The 12,515-nt window shown below is 34.3% G+C and overlaps 1 protein-coding gene across 3 annotated transcripts in view; it reads right to left on the bottom strand.

The window, feature by feature from the left end:
* The window catches only part of LOC134846496 (uncharacterized), a 52,135-nt gene that overhangs the window by 32,885 nt on the left and 6,735 nt on the right, over positions 1–12,515 (bottom strand). Inside the window, exon 1 of one of the 3 annotated variants that reach the window (XM_063863873.1) lies at positions 7,309–8,372. The exons of 1 other annotated variant lie outside the window; for it this stretch is intronic. The gene's annotated coding sequence lies outside the window, so the exon portion shown is untranslated. Of the gene's footprint in view, positions 1–7,308; positions 8,373–12,515 lie in introns of those variants that run through there. One more of the 3 variants, XM_063863876.1, reaches the window with a different exon arrangement.

Raw genomic sequence — 12,515 nt, 5'->3', positions numbered from 1 at the left:
ATTGGAGCGCAAAGCTGGTCTTGCATCCATCACTGGTGGTTCGATGACTGAAGTTCTTGGCTCAGAGAACCCCTCATCTTCTTCGATTGTAATTTGGTTGTCTACAGATCCCTCTTCCCAAGGAAAGAGGAAATCGTCGAATGATTGAGCCGCATATCTACAGTCAGGAGTTTCGGGGTAGTTCATTCCTCCATCAATTGCATGTCTCCAAGTTGGTTCTCTGTAGGGGGTACTTGCGTTATATAATGTTCGTTAAAATCCCTGCGCAACACTTCCAGCGTGTGCCAGACTTTGATTGGGATGTCCATTCGTGACAGAAAAACTCCACAAACTGTTTTTCCCACTTGGATTTGTACAAATCAGCCAAAAATTCTACTGAGAACATAAGGTTGTTGTTTTGTATTGAGAAGATCATTTTGAGCAATAAGTTGAGTTAACGACACACAGTATAAACAAAGTTAACAGTTGAGAGGGAGAAAGTTGAAGGTGGTTAACTTGAAATTAATGTATTTAGAGCTGAGAGAGGAGGTAGTTGACGGTAGTTAAGTTGAAAATAAAATGATTTTTAGTTAAGAGAGAGGGGTACCTTCAACTGGAATGTGTGAGTTTAACCAATCAGAGTGAATTTTCTTATTTGGATTGTAGTCGTGTCCAATCAGATTTCAGTTTCCTTTTATGGAATTCTTATAGAAAACTTGTGTCCAATTGGAAACAAAGCTCCATTTTACACATTGTCGTTTCCAATCACAAAAATGTTCATTTTTGTTCAAGTTGTCGTATCCAATCAGACAATGATTTACCTTTTAAGGACTTAAGTCTTCCAATTAAGTAAAAATATACACGAAAGCAATCGCAAAAATACATGACCAAAATTTGTTTGCTGTAAAAATATGAAATATTGCCGATAAAAGTAACAAAAGAAAAAAAATTAATTAAAGTAGCAACCCTGCAATTCTTATCATCAAGTTAACTGAATTTTTTGTATATAATCGATGAGAAATTGCTGATTTTTGAGCAGATATTCAAGTTGTTTGATTTTGATGTAGATTTGAGACGATAACTCAAAGTTGATGAATTTTTCAAAGCAAATCTCTGGAAATCTGATACCAAACCTAATCATGCAAAATTTTGAACTTTGAAAGTCTTTAAAAAATTGGAGGAATAAAGAATTTGGTGGGGAGTTTTGACAAATTTGGGAGTTGGATTTGGAATAAAAAGAGTCTTTCAAATATTATCGTACGACTTTTTTATTAACTTCAAATTTTCTAAAATAAATAAAATTTCTTTTCTTGTCAGGTATAACTCAGCAGTAAGTTTATAGCTTTGATACGCAATATGTGTGGATCAAAAATAAACTCTTTGATAGAGTAAGTTTCCCTAAAGTAACCTTTACTTAGTCGAAGAACCCTATTTTCTTCAACATAAACGTCCAAAAAATTGTGAAAAAAGTAAGAATCTACATCTATTTCATCAATAAGGATTTCACACGGAATATTTTCTTTTTTCTTGTAGAGTAATTCAGGGAAGTTCAGATGCTTTTTAATTGAAATTCTTCAAAATTGAATAATTTGGATCCAATGTTATGTCTAGAAACTGCTTAGTTCTGATTGGTTGAAAATTTTTCTGGAAAATTCTTAAATTTTCGAAGAAATGACGTCATTACCAAGAAAGGAAAATTGCGTGGGTGTTGATGTCACTTCTATTTATACAATGACGTCACTTCTATTTGTAGAATGATCTCATTATCATAAAAAGAACATTTCTAAACACTTCAATCCAAAGAATGACGTCATTATCTTAAAAAGATAATTGAGTAGGCGTCACTGTTAGTATAAATACGCTTAATTTATTGAGTTAAATCATTCATCTTGCCACTCAGAAACAGTTAATTGAATTTTATTTCAAATTTTTCATTTGGTTACTTCACGAAAAGTAGGTATTTTTTTTCAATTGGTCGTTTAAATTTTTAATTTTGGAACATTTCTGAAGTCCCAAATTTTTTAGATAATGCCTGCCCTTAACCGAAACGAGAAAGTAAAGTGTGGAGACTGTGTAAATATTTACACTTCTCATAATGCAGCTCGACATCGAAAAAGATGTAAAAAACGAAAGGAACATAAGTGTCCAAACTGTCATTTTTATACAAAGAGCAAAGAGGACATGGGTTATCAAGTTGCCAAGAAGCATGGTCAACCAAGCTCGAAGCAGTCGACGGTTTGTACTTCTTGTGAACAAGAGTTTCCAAGTTACTACTCTCTCCAGCAACATCGGAGAATAGAACATGGAGCAAAACAACGGAAACCCAGTGATACGGTAGCCGACTTCAACAAGATTGTTGAGGAAGAAGGGAAAGATGGTGAAAAACCAAAGGAGTAACTTAGTGCTTGTCAACATTTTCTGGTGGAGATGAAGATGGAAAAAGGGAGACATAAGGTATTTAACGTCCAAATGTCCAAGTTAGATACTAAAATAATTAACGAGAAACTTGAAGAAGTCTTCAACAAGCTCGATTCTGCCGCTACAATCAACATTGCTCTGGGGTTTGTTCTTCGAAATATTGAGACTGGAACATCAATATTTCTACGCCCATGAAAACAATACTCTGTTTGGAAAAACCCACTTACTTTGTACGAAAGCGGATTTGATAACAATACAAGGAAAAGTGGAAAAATTTGTGGAGCAATGTACCCAAGAACGCCAGAACACAAAGTGGCGATTCAAATTGACTACTAACGTTACAATTTTTGCTGTTTTGCTGAAAAACATCCCCATGGGATGTCCGGACTCTGTCTTACCCGAACCTTTACTACGACATACACAAGTGAATTGTCTTTCATCTAACAAAGACAAGGAATCCTACAGAGATCATTTGTGTCTTTTCCGTGCATTGGCTATGTACATGAATGGACATAATGATCTCGACTGTCACACTTCTAGATACTTTACAGAATTTGTATGAAAGTGTGGTTATGATCTTAAAATTTTCGTGGAGTTTCTGTAGAAGACTTACGTGTTGTCGAGGAAATTGTTCAAAGTAACATCTTTATAAGCGATTTCGATATCCAAGAAGGAGGATATCTAGGAGAAATAACTCAACGAAATGTTGAAAGATTTGACAAAACAGTCAAATTACTGAGATTTAACAATCATATCATTCATCCAAATGATATTGATTCTTTCTTCAAGTGTTTCCGGTGTCCTAGTTGCGACACTTTCTTCAAAAGATCTTAGTTTTTCAACAAACATCTTCTTAGATGCAAGGACCGAGTGAAACATATTTACCCAAAAAACGTCAAAAAGCTTCGCGAAACCTTGTTTGAAAAGCTGGAAGGATTCAATCTTCCAGTTTCTGAAGATAACAAACTTTTTAAAATTCGACCAATTTTCGGTTTTAAGTCGATTTGTGTTCCTACAGAGGAACTAAAAGAGACGCAGACTACTACCTGGATTGGAAAACATGTTCTAATTTCAGTCTCTATATCATCGAATCTGATTGATGAACCCATCTTTTTGTACAACAAAGATCCACAGAACTTCATTATTGATTTTGTAAGCAAGCTCGAGCTGTTGGTTTAGAAAAGTAAGCTGAAGATGAGATCAAAATTTTAAGATATTGAAGTAGCTGTCAATGAAAGAATGAAAAAGGATCTTTGATCAGCTGAACGAACGTGGTAAAAATTATTCAAGTAAAAAATTTGAGTACGAAGACGAATGCATTGAAGATTTGGAAGAAGCAGATATGTCAACACAATTCTTGCGAATTCAGAAAAATCAACTCATTGATTTGAAACAACATCTAGAGAGATTTGTAAATACTTTACTTCTTTACTTATTTTTGGATTTAACAGCGGTAGATATGAATTAAATGTGATCAAGTTCTACCTAATCCCTTATTGATTCGCGATAAAGAACAAGAAACATCAGTCATCAAAAAAGCAAATGACTTCTTATCTTTCAAGTTTGGAGATGTTCAATTTCTCGACATAATGAAGTTTTTGGGAGGAACAACTACTCTGGACTCGTTTCTCAAAGCCTATAAAGCTAGCGAAACGAAAGGTTTCTCTCCCTATGAGTGGTTTGATAACCCAGACAAACTTGACTTTCCTGAATTGACACCGAAAGAAGCCTTTTTCAGTAAAATTAGAAACAACAATCCTCTAGACAAAGACTTCATTGATTATGAGAAGATTAGAAAAAGCGGATTTGACGAACAACAGAGGCTGAAAAAGCTTCAAATCAAGACTGCTCCTCCATCTGGTTTGGATAATTACAATTCCCTACAAGAGACTTGGAGGAAAAATGGAATGACAGTGTTCAAAGACTTTTTGAAGTGATACAACAACAAGGATGTAATTCCAACCCTGTGGAGGCAATGCAAAAATGATTCAGTTTTATTATAACATGGGGATAGAGATACTGAAACTTGGATGCACACTTCCAAATCTAGCAAACATATGTCTACACAAATCTACAAATTATAAGTTTTATCCATTTTGCGAAAGTGATAAAGACTTGTGTGAAAAAAATAGAGAAAACATGACTGGTGGAGCTTCCATTGTTTTCACTCGGAAAGCTGTAGTTGATGAAACATACATCAGAAATTCATCGAATGTTTGTAAATCAATCGTTCGAATTGATGCAAGCCAGCTTTACCCTTTCTCAATGTGTCACGATATGCCAACAGGACTGTACACGATATGGGAGTTTGACACTGAAATGCAGAAATTCAAGGCTGAACATAATCGAATTCGAAACTTTGAGAAATTGGTCATATCTTTCTATCAAAAATCAAGACCAGAATCTAAAATTGAGAGCTTTTTTACATCTGGAGAACAGAAAAAAATCGACTGTTTTAATGTTGATAGTTACTGCAATCACTGTAAAACAGTATTCGAAGCAATGGGATGTTACTACCAATTCTGTTCCTGTCAAGAAGCTCGTCCCTTTTAACAGAACAGGATATTGAGCGAGGAAACAAGAAGAGAGAGATGGATGATATGCGACGAGAATACATTCAAGAGAAAGAATGTGGGAGTGTGACTGGTAGAAAAGTTTCAAAACCAATAAGAAGATCAAAATGACGTCAGAACCTTTTTCCCTATAAAAGACCTCAATCTACAGACTCCCCTCTAGCAAAAATAAAAGATGAATCTCTTTTTCGCTACGTTCAGTGCGACTTAGTTGTTCCAGATGAGCTAAAGTCAAAATTTGCCAATTTTCCTCCAGTTTTCAAAAACACTGAGGTTGGAAGAAACGATATTGGAGACTACATGAAAAACTATGCAATCGAGAACGAAATGTTAAAGCAACCTCAGAGAAAGCTGATATCTAGTTTCAAGCTAGAAATTGGAACAGTTATAACTCCTCTGTTCAACTTTTATATGGAACTTGGATTGCAGTGCACCAAAATTTACCGTTTTGTTCAATATTCTCCTCGGAAATGCTTCGTTCAGTCAGTGGTTGATGCTAGAAGAGAAGGAGATGAAAACCCTTTGTGAGGAGTTGCAGCAGAAACAATGAAACTTTTGGGTAATTCTTCGTATGGATATCAGATCATCGATGGATCCAGGCATACAATCACAAAATATCTGAACGATGAAAAAACTCACAAGGCAATCAAAAAACCCTTGTTCAAAAGATTGAATACAGTTGAAAAAGACTTGTATGAGATGGAGTTGTTGAAATCAACCATTGAACATAGAGAACCCATCATCGTTGGATTTTTCATACTACAGTATGCGAAACTGAGAATGTTGGAACTCTTTTATAACTTCTTCGACAAATTCTGTGATGTAAGCAAATTTGAAGAGTTAGAGATGGACACGGACTCGCTCTACTTAGCTCTTGCTGAAGAAAATTTATACGACTGCATCAAACCAGATAAGAGAGCTGCTTGGGACAAAATGAGGGAAATTGACTGCAGAGACTCTTTCAAGGCGGATGCAAAATCGAGTGTATTTCCTCGAACGTGTTGCAGTACGCATAAAAAGTATGATAAGCGGGAGCCGGGAATTTTTAAAGAAGAACTTAGATGTACAGAAATGCTATGTTTGTGTAGCAAGACATATTGCGGCTATGACAACAAATCAAATCAGTTAAAATTTAGCAGTAAAGGACTAAACAAGCAAGTTTTCAAAGATTCTGGAGATAGAGCCATGTCAAAGTACAGGAGAGTGCTCGATGAAGCAATCAATTTAACATCTGCAAATAGATGATTCAGAACTTCAAATCATATGGTGGCAACATATGAACAGACAAAGAAAGGACTAAGCTATTTTTATCCAAAAAGACAAGTACGAGATGATGGAATTCATACAAAACCACTGAACTCATAAGAACTGATCTGGTCTAGTAAATTTATTCATGATGTCGTATTTAGCGGTAAACTTGTTAAATGCAGTGATTTATATACTTTTTTGTAAATTAAGTTTTTTTCTCTCAAAAGTTTGATTTTTTCGAAGTCTCTGTAGGTTTCAGCATTGTTTCACATTGTTTGAAGTTTTTTTCTCTCAAAAGTTTGATTTTTTCGAAGTCTCTGTAGGTTTCAGCATTGTTTCACATTGTTTGATAGATAGAAAGTAAGATTATCTATTAAATTAGGTCAAATAATAGCTAACCTTATCGTGTTTTGAAGTTTTTTGAAAATTTTTTCAATTTTTTTTTGGTAAAAACTCCAAGTTTTTGCACAAAAACTCTTGCCATTGACTTACCATGCACCAAAAAACTAAAAATATAACCTTATTTCTACAATCTTCAAATAATTAACAATTAATTATTCCTAATTAGATAACGCGCGCCGAGATTTTTGTGAAAAAAACTAAACATTTCCACACAAAAATCAAAAAAAAAACTTTTTCTTACCATTATCTCACCATCACGCTGAAACCTACCATTGGTATTCCCTATCTTAATACATTGTAGACTCTATACCCAATGATAATACATAGCATGGAGGACCGGAAATCTATAACGTATCTTAAAACATGGGCTCCTCCATGCACCCCCCCCCCGCCCACTTAATCTCCAACATCTACTACTCTTAGATATGGGGAGATGATCTTCGACCTGTCAAAAAGAATCAGGCCACTATTTTTGACCAGGAAAGTTTTTTCAACTAATTATTCATGGTTCTGTGTTCATAGTTATCAGTGAACTATTAAGCATTATCGATTGATCATCGCGACACAAAATTTTTAATATCTGGAAGTTGTGTGATAAGAAGTTTTGATCAGCCCGGGCCCCTAGATGTGTTTCTCTATGATTTAACTTTGTTCACATAACTTTTGAAATGGCAAGAATTTTACTCACACTTGTGAAGCTCGAAGAATCCGATTAAAGTCACGATTGTTACTCACACTTGTGAAGCTCGAAGAATCCGGTTAAAGTCACGATTGTTACTCACGCTTGTGAAGCTGAAGTCCACTTAAAATCGAGGCTGTGGCTAGTTTGGCTCAAGGCGAGAGTTAAAAAAACAAAGAATAGGAAAATATAAAACATAATGTCTTCAAACAAAAATAAAAATGAAGGTGACTAAGAACGAAATAGCAAACAGTTCACTAAACTTCCATCTATTTAATTCAATTATTGCTGTTTACAATGAAACTTTTCAGTGAATTTTATAAGTGTTTCTGTTGAAATACACTTTAAGCTGAATTTCATTTTAGAAAGCGTTTTTGGTAAATAAATAAAATTGTAGCGAAATTTCTGATCATGAATATCGCTGGTGTTATACCCTCAGCTGTTGGGTGAGGTATACACTGTGTAATCTATGTAGTCAAAGTCTATGCTAACTGAGAATAAGAATACGAAGAGATAGAGAACAACTTTAATTCAGTTTAGAAAGTTAAGTCTGATTCGAATCTGACCTCGAAATCATGAGAGAGACAGAGACTCATAAATAACTATTGAATATGGTGTTAGGTTTAATAGGTACTTAATTTATATCAGACTTCTATATAGTTCAGTTTACATAAGTATATATGGTTAGCACTCAGGATGGACGTATTGTTTTAGGTAGACATAGTTCTAGTATATCCGAATGGATATCAGTTCATATCGGTACCTACTGTATCCGTATGGATAACAGCTGGGAAGCAAGTTAATTGGGGAAAGGAAGGAAAAGCGCGGGGTTTTCAAATGTTATAAAGTGGAAAAAGGTCTGAAATAGTTCTACAGGGGGCTCTAGATTGTGAATGAGTACTGTTTTTAAGGATAACTTCAGATTTTTTGAGAGATTGTAAATAAGTTACCCAAAATATAAGCTCTTATACGTCAAACCTCAAGTTTGTCGAGTTTTAGCTCAAAAATTGATTTGTTGTTGTTTTCTAAGCATTTTATCAAATCACTTTACCACGTCTTTTTTGTACATAAAATAAAACGCACGTGAAAAAATATATAATTTGCTTTTTTAAGCAATACAAAACTTACTGCAATTACTAAGATAGAAAATCAGCAAAATTAGATAGTACAAAACGTTTTGATTTTGAAAATTGATTTTTTGTAAACAGTTTCACAAACAACTTCCGCAAAAACTGAGGCTTATGTGAGGTGGGGGCCCGAGTTGATCAAAACTTCTACAAAACTTCCCGGGATGGTTATACAATTTCGTACAATTCCATACGTACATGAAATTGTATGAAAACTCTATGACAAGCATTTTTCCATATATGAAAACTCTATGATGGGTGTTTTTCCATAAACCACAAAAATGATTTTTTGTTTCTAAATTGAATATTTGAAAAAATTTGGTTGTGTTTGTAACCAAACACAAGTAACAACGACTTTTGTTTACTAAAAGCACCAAAATTTGGACGGTCTGGCATTTACAATGCATAGAAAACGACCTGAATTGTCTTCGAGCTGTCTTTCACATATGATATAACAAAATTAACACTTTTAAAATTTGGCGAAAATTTTCAGCAACGATTATTTTAAAAATTTGAATTTTTAATTTATCAGACATTGGTCAAGGCATACATAAACACGCCACACAACAGAAATAGCAATTTTCAGCATTTTTGAAAAAAATATAAAGCCAAAAGGAAAAAAATCCCAACATTAGTATATCCAGGGCTACTTTATGCACACAGAAAATTAAATTTTTGCATGCAAAAATATTTTTGGAAAATAAATGTTTGCTTGCGCACAAAAATCGATTTGGGGTTTAAAAAAAAGAAAAAATCATCGGGCAAATTCAAAATTGCTTGAAAAAATTTTTGTGTCACCATAAAAAAATGCTAGTCATAAAATTTCCAAATATGGGAATTGTATGATAAGCATTTTTTTTGAAAAATGAGAACCTCTGATTTTTATCTCCAGATTGTTTTATCAGAATCAAAAGCCGCAGAAATTGGTTTATATCTTTTTTCACTCATTTTTCGAAGTTGTTTGAAAATTGTATGAGAAGCATTTTCCCACACACTTGGTGTTTGGAATTGTATGATAAACATTTTCGTTGTATGGAGGTCAACCCGGGGGAAAAGGAGAAAGAGCCTCTGCTTTCCCTAGATACTTCAGTAATTGAATTTTGGAATTCTTAAAAATATGAAAAAAATGAACGCGTCTTGGTTGAACTGACTGACGTTCTTTTTTTGTCGGCTTAATCATCCAACTCAGTATCAGCCAATAAATATGAGCAGATCAGAAGTTTTGTTTCAATGACTGTAATAATATACGTACAAAAGGAATTTTACTTTTTTTGGCGCAATGCATCATATTTTGATTTATTTGGAATAAGATAAAATTTGGGAAAAAGTTTAGAAGAAAACTGTTAATTAGAATTTTTAAGAGCTCAGATCATCTAAGCTCTTAATTTTTTTGGCTGAAATTCACAAGAGTCACACAAAACTATTTGGCAACCATTTCAGCAAAATTGAAATAGACATCTGCTGACAGACTATTTCACCTACTCCCGCGAACCCATTTTAAGTGCAGTCAGTTGATCCATCAAACTTTGAAACTTCGGCCGGTCAAAGCCTCTGAAGTGATCATAGAGAACCATCCAAGCCTTTGAGTCATCGCCTTTATGGCCTTAAAAGCAAAATAGGTCTACTGTCAAATAACTGCACAAGCTCACACCACACTGATTGCTTTTATTATTTGAAACAGCCCCCACATCTTGAGTAGCTCTTTGGTGAAACTTCTCTGACGTGTTACTTCTAGTCAATGCAGGTGCAATGGTTGATTTATGCGTTTCTCCTGCAACCACAATTTTGCACTTGCAATTAGCAAGCGTTTTCAAATCGGAATGTAAACTTTTTTGGGTTAACAACTGGTTTTTTAAAGTCAGTCGAATTACTATGCTCTTCTCAAAAACTAAACTTTCAAATCTGAGATTTTTAGTTTCAATGAATATAACGGATTTGAAAAGCTCCCCTGCATAAACGGCTACGCAGGCTAAACGGATTTTAACATGTAATTATGGCCCTCGGAAAAGTCCAATTTTTTCTATTTTTTACTGTTTTTGAATCTTATTCAAAATTTCTCGAAAACTAATCTTTTAAACCTGAGACATCGGGTAGTGGTAAGTTCCCCTACATTACCCCGGCTACTTAGAATTTTTTTACACACAAAATTACCCTCTTCGGTTCGGAAAAATCAGTTTTTTTCTTCCATTTTTTGAGCACTTTTATTCAAAATTATATGAATTTCGGAAAAGAAATCAAAATGTTGATTTTTTGATTGTGTAAAAACGATTTCTTGTAAAAACTACCTTACCCAATACGAAATGAAAACGTCAATCGAAAGAAGCGATTGCTCAAAATTTTTTTGTAAAAGAGGCATTTTTTAACTTGTTTTGCAGGAGAAAGCTTATGTTTTTGCGAAAAACCCAAAATCTCAAAATTTTTATCTCTTTTTATTTATTTTAGCAGAGAAACAACTACGGTTTTGGTCAAAATCTAATTTTTAAAATCACACTTTTCGTGCGGCATCAGTATAATGGTTTTTAGAAACCATGTACTTCCAGGTTCATTTAGTTTTTACCGACATTCCTATTTATAAAATAACTTTTATTCTGTTGCATGGCAAGTGGTGCAAGCTGTATACGTGACTCAAACTTTTCTCCTGTTAGCTCTTTTTATAACTTAACAAGATGTAAAAAAAAAGTTTCAAACGCGCAAAATTATCTTCTTTTCCCAAAAAGTGAGATTCATCAATCATCTTTACGGATCTCGTACGGCAAGTCACAAACGTACTTATTGCAACACTTCAAATTGTTGGCACTATTGTTCACAAATGTAAGCAATTTAATCAGTTAATCAACTGGTGATTATTGGTGGGGGGGGGGTCTAATCTCGCAAACTGTCTTTTTAATATTATATTTTTTCTTCGCTAAAATCAGATGCAGTTGATTTTTTAAACCTAGGAAGTCAGCAAAAATAGGGGGTGATACAAATAAAATGATACAAATTCAATACGCAAAAATTGAAATCAAGAATTTGTCCTCAAACAATGATGACACTGTCCATTGTCCATTTGTTTAAGTTTTGCGTTCCTTTTTTTAATTTCAGTTTTTCGGACTGAATTTTACGTGCTACTTTATTTACTTCAAGTCAGCCAATTTCACTCACAAAACTTTCTAAGAACCCACTCTCTCTCAACAAACCAAAATTGTTTTCGCAATTTCAGTCCATTTTTCTCCTCTTAATGTTCTATTCGTGTACTCTATTGAGTCCAGCTGTTTCCTAAGATCTACATACAATTGTTTTGTCTATTTTTCTGAGGTTAGGTAATGTTGCCTCGCCCTCAAGCAACGAGCACGGATCAAGGTGGGCCTCGAACATCCGACCTATCGATTGAGACGCAGAGATGTACCCACTTCATCGCTGCTCTTCTAAAAGGAGAACTACGAAGTACGCCAATGGCATCCAAGTCTCTCAGATGACATCAGAAATTGACATTGATAACTTCAAAGAAGCTATTCAAAGAGTCAGTTTTTATCAGAAGAAAAAACCACAGCAAGCAGAAATACTCCATCACTTTCTTCAAAAGTCGGAACATACAGCAATATAGATAAACAGCAAACAGTTATCATGTTGAAAATATGATTTGTGTCAGATGACAGCTTTGTATGCTTTCGAACAGAGTGATTTTCTAAGATATCCAAACTAAAACCAAAAACCACAAATATAGCCAAAAAACTCTGCGCGGCACGCAAACATATTTTAAAAACGTCAAAAACGACTTTTTTAAGAATTTTTGAAAATTTTGGAAAAAAGTTAGTATATGTTGGGAAAAATTTAGTAACCAGATTGTTACACCCCCTTCTTCCTCCTCCTTGACACGCTACTGCTCCCCAACTATGACGAAGTATTTCATATGACTTTTCTTTCCTTCCTTCCGAAAGTTTCAATCGACTTTCCTATCTTTCATCTCTGCTCATATAACCATCAGTGCGAGAAATAACAAACTTCAAAGCGACTCTAAGAGGTTAAATGGTCTCTACTTGGGAAGAAGTTCAAATTTATAACTGTTTAAATTAGTTATAACTCTAAACTAGCTCCAAATTTTTCTCT

The sequence above is a fragment of the Symsagittifera roscoffensis genome, chromosome 5, assembly GCF_963678635.1.
Source record: "Symsagittifera roscoffensis chromosome 5, txSymRosc1.1, whole genome shotgun sequence".
Lineage (NCBI taxonomy): Eukaryota > Metazoa > Xenacoelomorpha > Acoela > Convolutidae > Symsagittifera > Symsagittifera roscoffensis.
Note: the sequence above shows the minus strand (reverse complement) of the source record. Positions and strands in the feature narration are given on the sequence as shown.